We start from the raw sequence: 12,399 nt of genomic DNA on the forward strand, positions 1-12,399 counted from the left end.
AATGCTACCCACATTTGTTAAGTACTTTGTCATGTAAAAACTACTTCCCAAAGAAGTGTCGCACTGCTGCACACCGCTCCGACTCGGCTATAAAAAAGAGATATCTTATCATTGAGCTTAACAGTTATGGATGCATGTCTCACGTCCACTATGGCGTACCATACCATAACTCTTAACTTGAATCGGACAGCATTCATTGATATAGGAGAGGTTTGCCTCTGTTTCTTAATGGAATGTTCAAGGGCCAATATATATTTTCAATTATAATATGGTTATTTTACTGAATGACAAGTTTAAATACCTATATAGCGTTTATTGGCTACCTTCTTGTTCTTCTATTATATAAAAATTTAATTGTTGCGCTTTGTATGTTTGTTTGTGTGTTAGTTTATTTGCCTGTTCCGTATAGACTCAAAAACGGCTGAACCGATTTTAATGACAGATGGTAGAATTTGGGCCCCCAGTGAAAATAGGATGCTAAATTTTTTGTTAACCGAAGGGGAGCGGATTCTCCCCCATACCCAATTTTCAAAAACGCCACATCTCTGAGACACATGCACCGATTTAAGCGAAATTTTGTATGCCACCTTATGGTATCCCAAAAACACGAAATTAGTTTACCGATTGGGACAATATGGGTATCAAATGATAGGTATTTAAGAGTAGAGTACAAACTTGATATATAAATTTAGCCCAAAGTGTTCCGGGAGATCCCCCACCCCAAATCAACCCCCAAGAGGACTCTTTCACCCCTTTGGCAATATAAGTATCAAATGAAAGGTATTTAAAAGTAGAGTTCAAATCTGCTATACAAATTTATCCCTTAATGTCTGAGGGGCTTCCCCAACCCCCAAAACCCCCAGCACGGACATGTTTACCGATTGGGACAATATGGGTATCAAACGAAAGGTATTTAAGAGTAGAGTACGAACTTGGTATACAAATTTCGCACCAAGTGTACGGGCGGTCCCCACCCCCAATTAAACCCCAAGAGGACTCTTTCATCGCTTAGGGCAATTTGAGTATCAAATGAAAGGTATTTAAAAGCAGAGTACAAATCCGACATAAGAATCTATTCCATCGGGTTTGAAAAAAAAAGAGTCTGGGACCGGTCCACCCACTAAATATCCTTCAAAAAAATATCCTATCCTCCCAAGAAAAACAACATCAAACTCATGTAGTACGACCGAGAATGTATTGTAATCAAATGAAAGGATGAGTTAGAGCGCAATCCACCTCCCACTATCCTTCCCAAAACAAAAAGAAATTAAAAATAATATATGAAGCCCGATCAACAAAAAATAGGACAGCAATAAAAGGTCTTTGGTAGTAGAGTACACTTTTTGCCCTCAAATTGGCATAGACACAGGAGGACCCACGGATCTTTAAAAATGTGTTATCCCAAGTGGTAGCATTGAAATATGATTTTGAATGTGGATTACCAAAACAACAACAAAATAATATTTAGTGTGGATCTGTACCAGTCCTGAATACCTTGGTAGCCATCTTCAATATGCTTGACATTATGGCACGATGCTGAAATTTGTTCAGGGCTGAGTGCGTTTGTGGCCGGCGCACCCTACATATCCCTCAAACTGGACATATTTGCAGGTTATAGCAAAAAGGGGCTCAAATCTGGTAGCTGCCTTATGGCCAAGTGTTTCGGGGACGTATCACCTCATAAACTCCCCCTAAGCAATATGTTGCTTAAATGTAGTTTTTGGAAGTAGAGCATGAATCTGATATCCACTTTCCGGGCAGAAGATTTGGCTACTCTAGTTCACCACCAAAACCAAGAGTATGAAGTAAATCTAACATCCAAAGGGGGGACCCTCCCCTTACCCCATTTTCAAAAACGTCAGAGGTGATTGGGGCGATTTAAGCAAAATTTAGTTTGTTTATAATAAATCAAAAACAGAAATTTGGTATCCTTATTCAGGGTAGGATATCTACAGGGGCCGTGCTGACCGATATGAACCTAATAGGGAACGTATATCCTAACGTAGACACTTGTGCGAAATTTCATTAAAATCGGCTAATAAATGCCCCTTTTATGGGCCCAAGACTCGTAAATCGGGAGATCAGTCTATATGACACCTACGATCAAATATAGGCCGATGTTGACCATACCCAGTACAAATGTCGATCAAATAAATGTGGCCTTAAGCCTTAAAGTAGAAGATCGGTTTATATGGGGCTATATCAAACTATAGTCCGATGTAACCTGCTCCACTCCACTCCATAATATCATTGTTTTAAAGGGCCAATTAACCTATTGGAGGCGATTTTAGCTAAATGCTATATTCGTAATCTACTCCCAAATACCTTTGATTTGAGTCCCATATAGCAATGATCGAGTAATATTCCTAATTGGTGGACTTTTTGGGGGTGGAGCGACCGCCAATTACTGGCACCTCATTTTGTATGTCACGTTCGTAATCTACTCCCGAAAAGCCTTCATTTGAGTCCTATATTTATATGTTCGTTCAGTATGTCTGTTTGGGGTTGAAACGACCCCTTCGGTACTTGAACCCAATTTTGAATTCATATTCTAAACTCCAATACCTTTCATTTAAACCCATATTGCGCCTATCGGTTATCTTTTGATTTTGGGTGTATGTTTAGGGTAACGGGGGAAAGGTCCACCCCCTTCCGATATAACCAAATTACATAGTCTATTGCTCCTTCAGGACCATATTCGTAATCTACTTCTGAATACCTTTCATTTGAGTCCCATATTGTCCCAATCGGTCAACTTTTATTTTGGTAGAGTTTTTGTAGTAAGGGGGAGCGTCGCCCCTTCCATTCCATTAAAGAACAGAAGCAAACTTCTTACATATCAATGAGTGCCGTCAGATTCAAGTTAAAGTTATGGTATGGTATGCCGTAGTTGGCGTAAGATATGCGTCCATACTATGACATAACATCCCATACCACACCATAACTGTTAAGCTCAATGATAAGAGACCTCATTTTTATATCCGAGTCCGAGCGGTGTGCCGCAGTGCGACACTTCTTTGGAATCAACAAATTTTATAATTCAGCACTTTGAGTGGAATTCAATATTTGATAGGCATATTGTTGAACTAAACCCACTGTACCTACTCTAAGAATTGTAACATTCCACAGACTAAGCCCTTGAAATGAAAAACATGATATAGTAATCCTTTCTGGTCTTTTAAGATGACCCAATAATCTATCCAAATTAACCCAAAAACCTGCATTATTGCAAATCAATACAAGATCCGTTACTTTTTTCCGCCCTTATAAATAAATTAACATCTAACCACTCTTTCATATGTAGACAGCCATAGCGCTCTTAATTGCATAGACATCAAGGTTCTCACCACATTCTTTCCCACTCCATTTACCACTTGTTGCTCAGTCCTATCAGTTTCGTAATAATTTTTCAATCGGTCGCACGCAGAGTTAAGCCCTCTTAAAAGTGTAAGTTTTAAAGTAATTTAAACTAGTAAAACCTTTTCAAAAGTGTTATAAATCGTAAGAAAAGTGAGGTGCAATTAATATATTATTAAATTTATTTGGAAATTCGTTAAAAGAAGCATTGGAATTTGCAAAAGAAGAATTAGCAAAAAGCAATTATGTTGGGCTACGGTTTTCGCGTTCGTTGTTCCCCGTGTGTGTATCCATAAATCAATTTAAATGTTTTTGTAAAAAAAAGGGGGGAGGGTGAGAGAGAACGAGAGTTGGTGAATGTGTCTTGTTCTCACAGGTGAATGAGTGTTGCGTTATGTGTTCCAATGAAAGGAATGTAGCTTCGTTTAGTCTGCTTAGGAATATGGTTCGTGTCCAAGATAAAAATAGAAAGCTTCGATTAGTCAAGATCTTTACTAAACCTTAATTATGGGTACTACGTCATACTATCCATTACAAAAATAATGTTTCAAATAAAGCAACAAAAAAAAAAAAAATATGTGAGAAAAATCCTTTTAATTTCTTTTAGTCATCAATCGACGAAATTGCAGCACGATTTTTGGCAGGTAAGTCTATAGAAATGGGACAGTACTTACATAGATCAATAAACCGACATATTATCTAAAAACACACAATGACACGGTTTGAGTTTTTTCATTGAATTGATAATTGAATAATTAAAACATTTGAAAATGTTGCGACGCTTTGTAGGTGCTTAGTTATGGCTCACCCAAATCAAAATTTGTCGAAAATATTAACTAAGTGGAGTAATTTTTTTTTTCAATTTTAGATTTTTTTTCCTTTTTTAAGGCTTTGATATTTTGAAATTATTAACAAAAACTTAAAAAAAATTTTTTTCTGTAAAATTTTTATCACAATTTGGAATTTTGTTTGTTTTTTAGGAATTTTAAGTAGTAAAGTGTAAAACTTTTATTAGGAAACAAGTAAAAGCGTGCTAAGTTCGGCCGGTCCGAATCTTGGGAACCGAACACCATGGATTCTATTAAAAGTGTATGCAAATTAAATTTAGCTGAAGGGCATAATTTTATTCTTCATACCATACTTCTTTCAAATCCAACAAAATTTAAAGATTGTAGGAACCGAACAAAGATGATCGAGACATTAGTTTATATGGGAGTTGTATTAGGTTATGGACTGATTTGGACTGTACTTGGCACAGTTGTTGGAAGTCATAACAGAACATGGCATGCAAAATTGCAGCCAAATCGGACAATAATTAGGGCTCAATAAGTAAAATTGGCAGATCGGTTTATTGGGTTACTTTTTACGGTTGTTGAAGAAGTCAAATCGGGAGATCGGTTTATTGGGAGCTATATCTGGTCATAGACCGATTTGGATCGTACTTGGCATAGTTTATTTAAGCCAAATCGGACAAAAATTGTGACTTAAGGGGCTTAAGAAGTCAAATCGGTTTATATGGGAGCTTTATCAGGTTATATCACAGTTGTTGGAAATCGTAACAGAACACTATCTGAAAAATTTCAGCCAAATCGGAAAAAAATGCGGTTTGTAAGGGCTCAAGATGTCAAATCGGGAGATCACTCTATATGGCAGCTATATCAGGTTATTGACCGATTTGGACTTAACTAATGACAGTTTTTGAAGAAGCCAAACCGGTTAAACCCATTAAAGCTTGGATGTTAGATCTTGGATTTGGCGGTGGATTGGCGATGACAAACTCTTTGCCCCGAAAGTGGATATCGGATTCATACTCCACTCCCAAAAACCACATTGGTGATGATACATATTGCCATATTCGGTATATATGTGAGGTTTAGGGGGATTTTAAGAGGTGAGGCGTTCCTGAAACACTTGGCCGTGATATATATATACAGATTTTAGGTCCTTTTTGCCATAATCCACAAATATATCCAGTTTAAGTGGAATGCCGGTTTGGGCGGCCACCTACGTACTTAGCCCTGAAAAAATATCAGCATCATGCTCACATTTCTTTTATTTGAGCCCCAATAGCAATTGGTTTAGCGGGAGTTTATGGGGTGAGACGACCTCCAAACCCTTGGCTGCAAAATTGTATATCAAATTCGATTTCTATAATCATTGCCTTAGTAGGCAAACATGGCCGGTTTGAAGGGAATTAGGGGGCGGACCCCGAAGTAATATCAGCATCGTGCTAGAGCCCGATTTTGTTTAAGCCCCATAATGTCAAGCATTTTGAAGGTGGCTATCAAGGTATTCAGGGCTACGGGTCTCGTTCAGATTCACACTAATTAATTTGTTTGTATTAGACATCTTATTCAAAATCCCTCAGACACCAAACATAAATTTGTATGCCAGATTTATATTCTACTTTAAGTACAACCTTTTTTATAATTTTCCCTATGTGTGCGTATTTCGGTTGAAATCGGTTCACATTTAGATATAGCTCCTAAATAAGTATATTTCCGTCCAATTTTGAATATTACTCAATAATTGAGTAGTTTGTTAACCGATTCTCACTACATTTGGCACGAGGGTTTCACTTACAACACTTCGGATGCCTAACGAATTTCATAGAAATCTATTCAGATTTAGATATAGCTCCCATATATATGCATCTACAGATTTTCACTTTTAAGGCCTTTGCTAACGCATTTATCAATCGATCTTCCCAAAAATTTACACTATTTACTGGCTCCGACATTATGTACGAATTTTTTTGTCGCCCTTACTTATTTTTCATGTGTTTAGTGAACATATAAACTAAAAATAAATATTCATCCGAGTGAGAGATTGAGTGAGAGATAGAGAGCTCGAGTAGTTTATCCAATTTTTAATAAAAAATTTTCAATCCAAATCATGCAACAAAATAGAAATCAAAATACAAATACCTACTTAAATTGCAAAAAAGCCAAGCCAATCTCAGCCAAAATTTCAACAACAACAAAAAACAGTCGAATATTCGCCAAATTAGTAGAGATAATGTATACCTCAAGCATTTGTTATTCAAAACATTAGACATTACTACTGCTTCAGCAATCATAGTGCTAATGTTTTAGCAAACATTACGTACTGCTATTTTAACTAACAAAATCTGCTGTTTTAAATACAAAAATTTGCTAATATATTGAAATAGGATTCAATGAGCTACTGGCTTTATAGTTCATTTTTACTTATATCGATATTTTCTCCATTTGCCTACTGGTCAATATCTCATTTAAGAACTTGCTTAAATCTGCCTGTGCCAAAAGTTTTTTGGGTCTACCTACATAATGTGCCTTCTTATTTTCCATTTGTTTGGTTTTTTTTATATCTTGCCTTTTGAAAAAACACCAACAATAAACCATATCTCGTGTGCAGTAAAGTAGAACAACAACAGCACAAAGGTATTTGAACAGGGAAATGCCGCATAAGTACTTTATACTCGTACCTACATGATGCTTATGACCAGTGTTGCCACTTAAGAATATCCTACCAAAATTTAAGAAAAATTCTACCAAACCCAACCAAAACCAACCAAATGTCCTACAAACAAAAAATTCGGTATATGTTTTTATAACTACCACAAAGAATAATCAAATTAAACATTGTCAAACCTAAAAGTATCTAGATATTCGTTATAGTCATAGACGGTCTAGCCATGATCTTCCATCTGTCTGTTGAAATCACTCTACAGCCTAGGGCGTTTGAGTTTGAAAAGGGCGATCTCCTGCGGTAAGTTCTTGAACCGATATATCCGAATTTACTATCCATTTTCGCAGTAACAGTAAGTTGCATCGACCCCTCAATATACGGATATGGGCAAGACCCGATTGTATTTATCAAAGTGTGCTTGTTTGCCTGTTTGTTCCGAATAGACTCGAAAACGGCAGAACCGATTTTCTTGAAATTTTCACAGATTGTGTAGGATGATCTGGAACCCTCCCCTTTACCCCAAAAAGCAACAATAAAAGTAACTGTTTGGAACAGTATGCGACTGAAAGGTATTCGAGAGTAGAGTAATATAACTTGATATTGAAAATTAGGTACACATACCTATTGGGCCGTCCCAACCCCAAAAACGCCTCAATATACGACTGTAATGAAAGGTATTAGTAGATTACGAATAAGGTCTGGAAGAAGCAATAGGTTACAGAATTTGTTGATATCGTAAGAGGCTAAAACACAGAAACGATAGGAAGTAAAACAAGTAAGAGCGCGCTAAGTTCGGCCGGGCCGAATCTTATTTACCCTCCACCATTATTCGCATTTGTCGAGTTCTATGCGCGATATCTCTTTTTAGACAAACTTAGAATATTGAATAAGAACTGTTATGCTATTGGAGCTATATCAAGTTATAATCCGACTCGGACCATAAATGAATGCTGAACATTGTAGATGGCGTTGTGTAATATTTCAGTTCATTCGGATAAGAATTGCGCCTTGTGAGGCTCAAGAAGGCTGATCGATTCAGACTATATTAGACACGTATATTGAAGGTCATGAGAGAAGCTGTTGTACAAAATTTCAACAATGAAAATTGCGCCCTCTAGAGGTTCAAGAAGTCAAGATCCCAGATCAGGTTATATGGCAGCTATATCAGGTTCTATACCGATTTACGCCATTCTTAGCACAGTTATTGGAAGTTATAATAAAATACTCATGCAAAATTTGAACCGATGCACAGTTGTTGAGAGTGATACCAAAACACTACGTGCAAAATTTCAGTTAAATCGGACGAGAATTGCGCCCTCTAGAGGCTCAATAAATCAAGACCCAAGATCGGTTTATATGGCAGCTATATCAAAACATGGACCGATTTGGCCCATTTACAATACCAACCGACCTACACTAATAAAAAGTATTTGTGCAAAATTTCAAGCGGCTAGCTTTACTCCTTCGAAAGTTAGCGTGCTTTCGACAGACAGGCGGACGGACGGACGGACGAACATGGCTAGATCGACATAAAATGACACGACGATCGAGAATATAAATCGATCGATTATATACCTTATGGGGTATTAGACGCATATTTCGAGGTGTTACAAACAGAATGACGAAATTAGTATACCCCCATCCTATGGTGGAGGGTATAATAATTTTGAACTATTCCGGGCGATTTTTTCTGAAATGAACTTGGTATTTATATGCTGGAAAATCCAACCAAAAATTGAGGCCAGCCTACCAGCTTACCAAGAGAATAAACACCTACCTATTTTGGTAGGAACTGATCAAAAACGGCAACACTGCCTATGACGAGTGAGTGCTGGGTATTGCTTACAATAACGGTAACCGTTTTTTGCTATTTCATGAAACGTATCCAAATATAACGAACATATACATATATGGGGGCTATATACAAATCCTGCAACCTGCGATGAACAGGCAGACGGACGGACATAGCTAAATCTAATCAAAAATTTATCTCTCTTCCTTTTGGGTGTTACCAACAAAAGCACAAAGTTATAATACCCCACACAGTAGTGGTGTAGAGTATAACAAATATAAAATATGGGGAAAAATGCTGGCACATATTTGGAAAATGGGTAAAGGAATATGAACGTTAAAACTAAAATTATAGCTTAAAGCTGAATGTGATGATTCTCAGAACAGTTTAATGTTACTGCGAAAAGGGCAAAGAAATTTCATACCTAATGTTAATTTACATTCTCTAACACCTGCATCAAATAAAGACCAGAAAGGTACATGAACAACATATAGTCCTTATCTCAACCAATTTCCCAATTTAACGTCTTGATTCCCTCAAAGTTGAAAATTTTGTCAGATTTAGCTGACATTTCTTGTGAAGATAGGTCTATAAACAGGCATGTCCCTCATATAAAAGAATCCCAGGAATCGATTTCTTTGGCCCCAGAAGCTGATATGCCTACCAAAGCGTTTAGCTCTTCTCCGGTTGCAAACAAACACACAACGTTACAATACCCTGCCCTACAGTGGTGTTGTTGCGTATAAAAAAGTATTTGCAATATGTAGTCGATCTCATTGTATACTCCTATAGCCATAACATTTTCGACTTATCTCCCTTTCTTAATTCGAGGAGTCAGGTTATTCTCAACAAACTGAAATGTATACAAAATAGGAGAGTAGATGAAAAAAAAAAAAACAAAAACGCACACTAAAACAATGAAAATATTATGTGGCTGGAGTTAAGGCGGACGGACAAAAGAAAAGAAAGCCTCCCGCAAAGTTTTATTTTGTGCAACATCACGTGAAAGGAAGGAAACAAAACACAGAATAAAGTCAATATTACGCTTTGCAATTACTAATGAACGCCAACGCCCTACATTAACATCAACTCATTTCAAATCTCCCACACAAACTGCCTAGGGGAAGACTAAGGCTAAGGTGATTTGCTCTACTGGAAACTGAGCTGGTGGTGGAGTTGTTTGGCAGCACATGTAGACAAAAAAGCACAAACATTGCGACAGGCGTCATTCCATCTAAATACTTGACATTTTTTTGTAATAACAAAAAGAACAACAGAATCATCCTAGAAAAAGAATCTGTCCCCGTTTATATGTCAATGTAAGACGCAAGTGATACCCTTCATGTAGAGTGACGAAAACGATTAGTCTGCTCGGCTTGTACCTTCTTTGATTATTTATTTAATTAAGTTACTGTGACCTTTGCATCATTCCAAAATTATACATATGCTCAAAAACATGATACATGAAATTCTATGAAAGAGTAAAGTTCGAAATGGAATTCGTGCTATGTCCATTTCAAACATAGACATGTGAGGAATTCCAAAAATGCCAATTATACACTGAAAAAAAAAAAAACAGTTGGCCAAAAATTTAAGATTTTTTCTTATTCGCAATGAAAACAAGCCAAAGACCCAAAACTTAAAATATAAAGATGTTAATTTTATACCCACCACCGAAGGATAGGGGTAACTTCATTTCGTCATTCCGTTTGTTACATATCGAAATATCCATAAATTATATATATTCTTGATGATTGTAAAAAACTAAGACGATCTAACCAGGTCCGCCCACCTGACTGTTGAAATCACGCTACAGTCTTTAACAAGTAAAAGCGTGCTAAGTTCCGGGCCGAATCTTATATACCCTCCACCATGGATCGCATTTGTCAAGTTCTTTCCCGGTATCTCTTTTTAGATAAACAAAGGATAAAAGAAAAGAATTGCTTTGTACAAAATTTCAGCCAAATCGGGTAATAATTAGGCCTTCTTGAGGCTCAAGAAGTCAAAATCCCAGATCAGTTTATATGACAGCTGTATATCCCCCCTCCCCAAAATAAAATACTGGCAACGTCCCTGAGCTGCCATATAAACCGATCTCTCGATTTAAGGCCTTAAGCCCATAAAAGCGCATTTATTGTCCGGTTTAGCAGAAATTTTGGACAGTTATTTATGTTAGGCCCCTCGACATCCATTTATAATTTGGCCCAGATCGGTCCAGATTTTGATATAGATGCCATATATACCGATCTCTCGATTTAAGGTCTTGGGCCCAATAAAAGGCGCATTTATTGTGCGATTTCGTACACATTTGGGACAGTGAATTAAGTTAAGCTCCAAATGTAGAGCGACACCGAAATCGGTCCAGATTTGGATATAGCTCCCGTTTAGACCGATCTATTGATTTTAGACCTCGGGCCCATAATAGGCGCAACTATTGTCCGATTTATCAGTAATTTGGTATAACCTGTGGTGTTAGGCTCCTCTAAATCCCTATTTAATACGGCCCTGAGCGGTTCAGATTAGGATGTAGCTGCCATAAAAACCGATTTTACGATTTAAGGTTTTAGGCCCATAAAATGTAAATTTTTTAACCTATTTCGAAATTGAGCACAATGAGTTCTGTTAGAACCTTCAAGATTCGTACCGATTATGGTCGAAATAGGGCTATATTTGGATATGGCTGCCATATATACCGGTCTTCCAATTTAAGTTCTTGGGACGATAAAATCGCGTTTATTGCTCGATTTCGCTGAAATTTGGCTCAATGGGCTGTATCAGGCTCATCGACATTAGTGTTCAAATGATTCAGGCCGTTCTATATTTGGATATATCTATCATATACATGTACCGATCTCCCGATTTAAGTTCAAAGGGCAATAAAAGGTGATTTTTTGAGGCCGTAGGTGAAGCTTCTTGAGGCCGTAGAAGACTATCAGGTTATAGACATGCAAAATGTTGGCCAAATCGGACGACAATTCCAACTACAAGGAACTTAAGACTTCAAATCGAGAGATCGGTTTACATAAGACCGATCAATACTTCAATAAGAAGTATCAGTACAAAATTTCAAGCGAATATCTTTGTTCATTCGATCGCTACTGTGATTTCTACGGACGTCCGGACGGACGGCCATGGCTTGATCGGCTAAGAATACCAAGACCATCGGCTGAAAATGCGGCCACGTGCAGTCAGCGATTTTCGAGAGGAGAGTATTAGTGAGGAGTCAGGTGGCACTGGCTCTTAATTAAATACTGAGTGCCAATGATTCTCGAGATGACAAGGCGAGTTTTGGGCTGCTTCAAATAACCAATGGCCAACATCAGCGTCTATTCCTTGGTTAGGAGCGGCTGGAGGCGAGCGTCGGATCTTGGAGCAAGCGTCTCGCGATAACGAGGGATACATGTGCGATCCCACAAAACCCATGCGGTTTGGGGCGCTGGTCCAGTAACCAGCCACCGGAAAACTATGAAAATCACTATGAGAAACAAAGGAATAGTAAAATCAGACCCCTCTAACGTTGATGACTCACGCAAACGAAAAAAGGACCATGATATGTGGATCTGCACCTGGAATGTCCGCACTCTCTATAGAGAAGTTGCAGTATACGCGCTGGCGAATGTATTAGGAAAGTACAAGGCAGATATAACCGCCTTACAAGGAGTGCGATGGACTGGGAATGACATCACAACAACACCAAACGGTGACGAACTATACTATGCCTGCTTTTGATTTGTGGTTAGTCGGAGACTGAAGAATATAGGCGACGAATAAACCACGAGCTATATGAGCTGTATGACGAC

This window comes from Stomoxys calcitrans, chromosome 4, assembly GCF_963082655.1.
Source record: "Stomoxys calcitrans chromosome 4, idStoCalc2.1, whole genome shotgun sequence".
NCBI classification, from domain to species: domain Eukaryota; kingdom Metazoa; phylum Arthropoda; class Insecta; order Diptera; family Muscidae; genus Stomoxys; species Stomoxys calcitrans.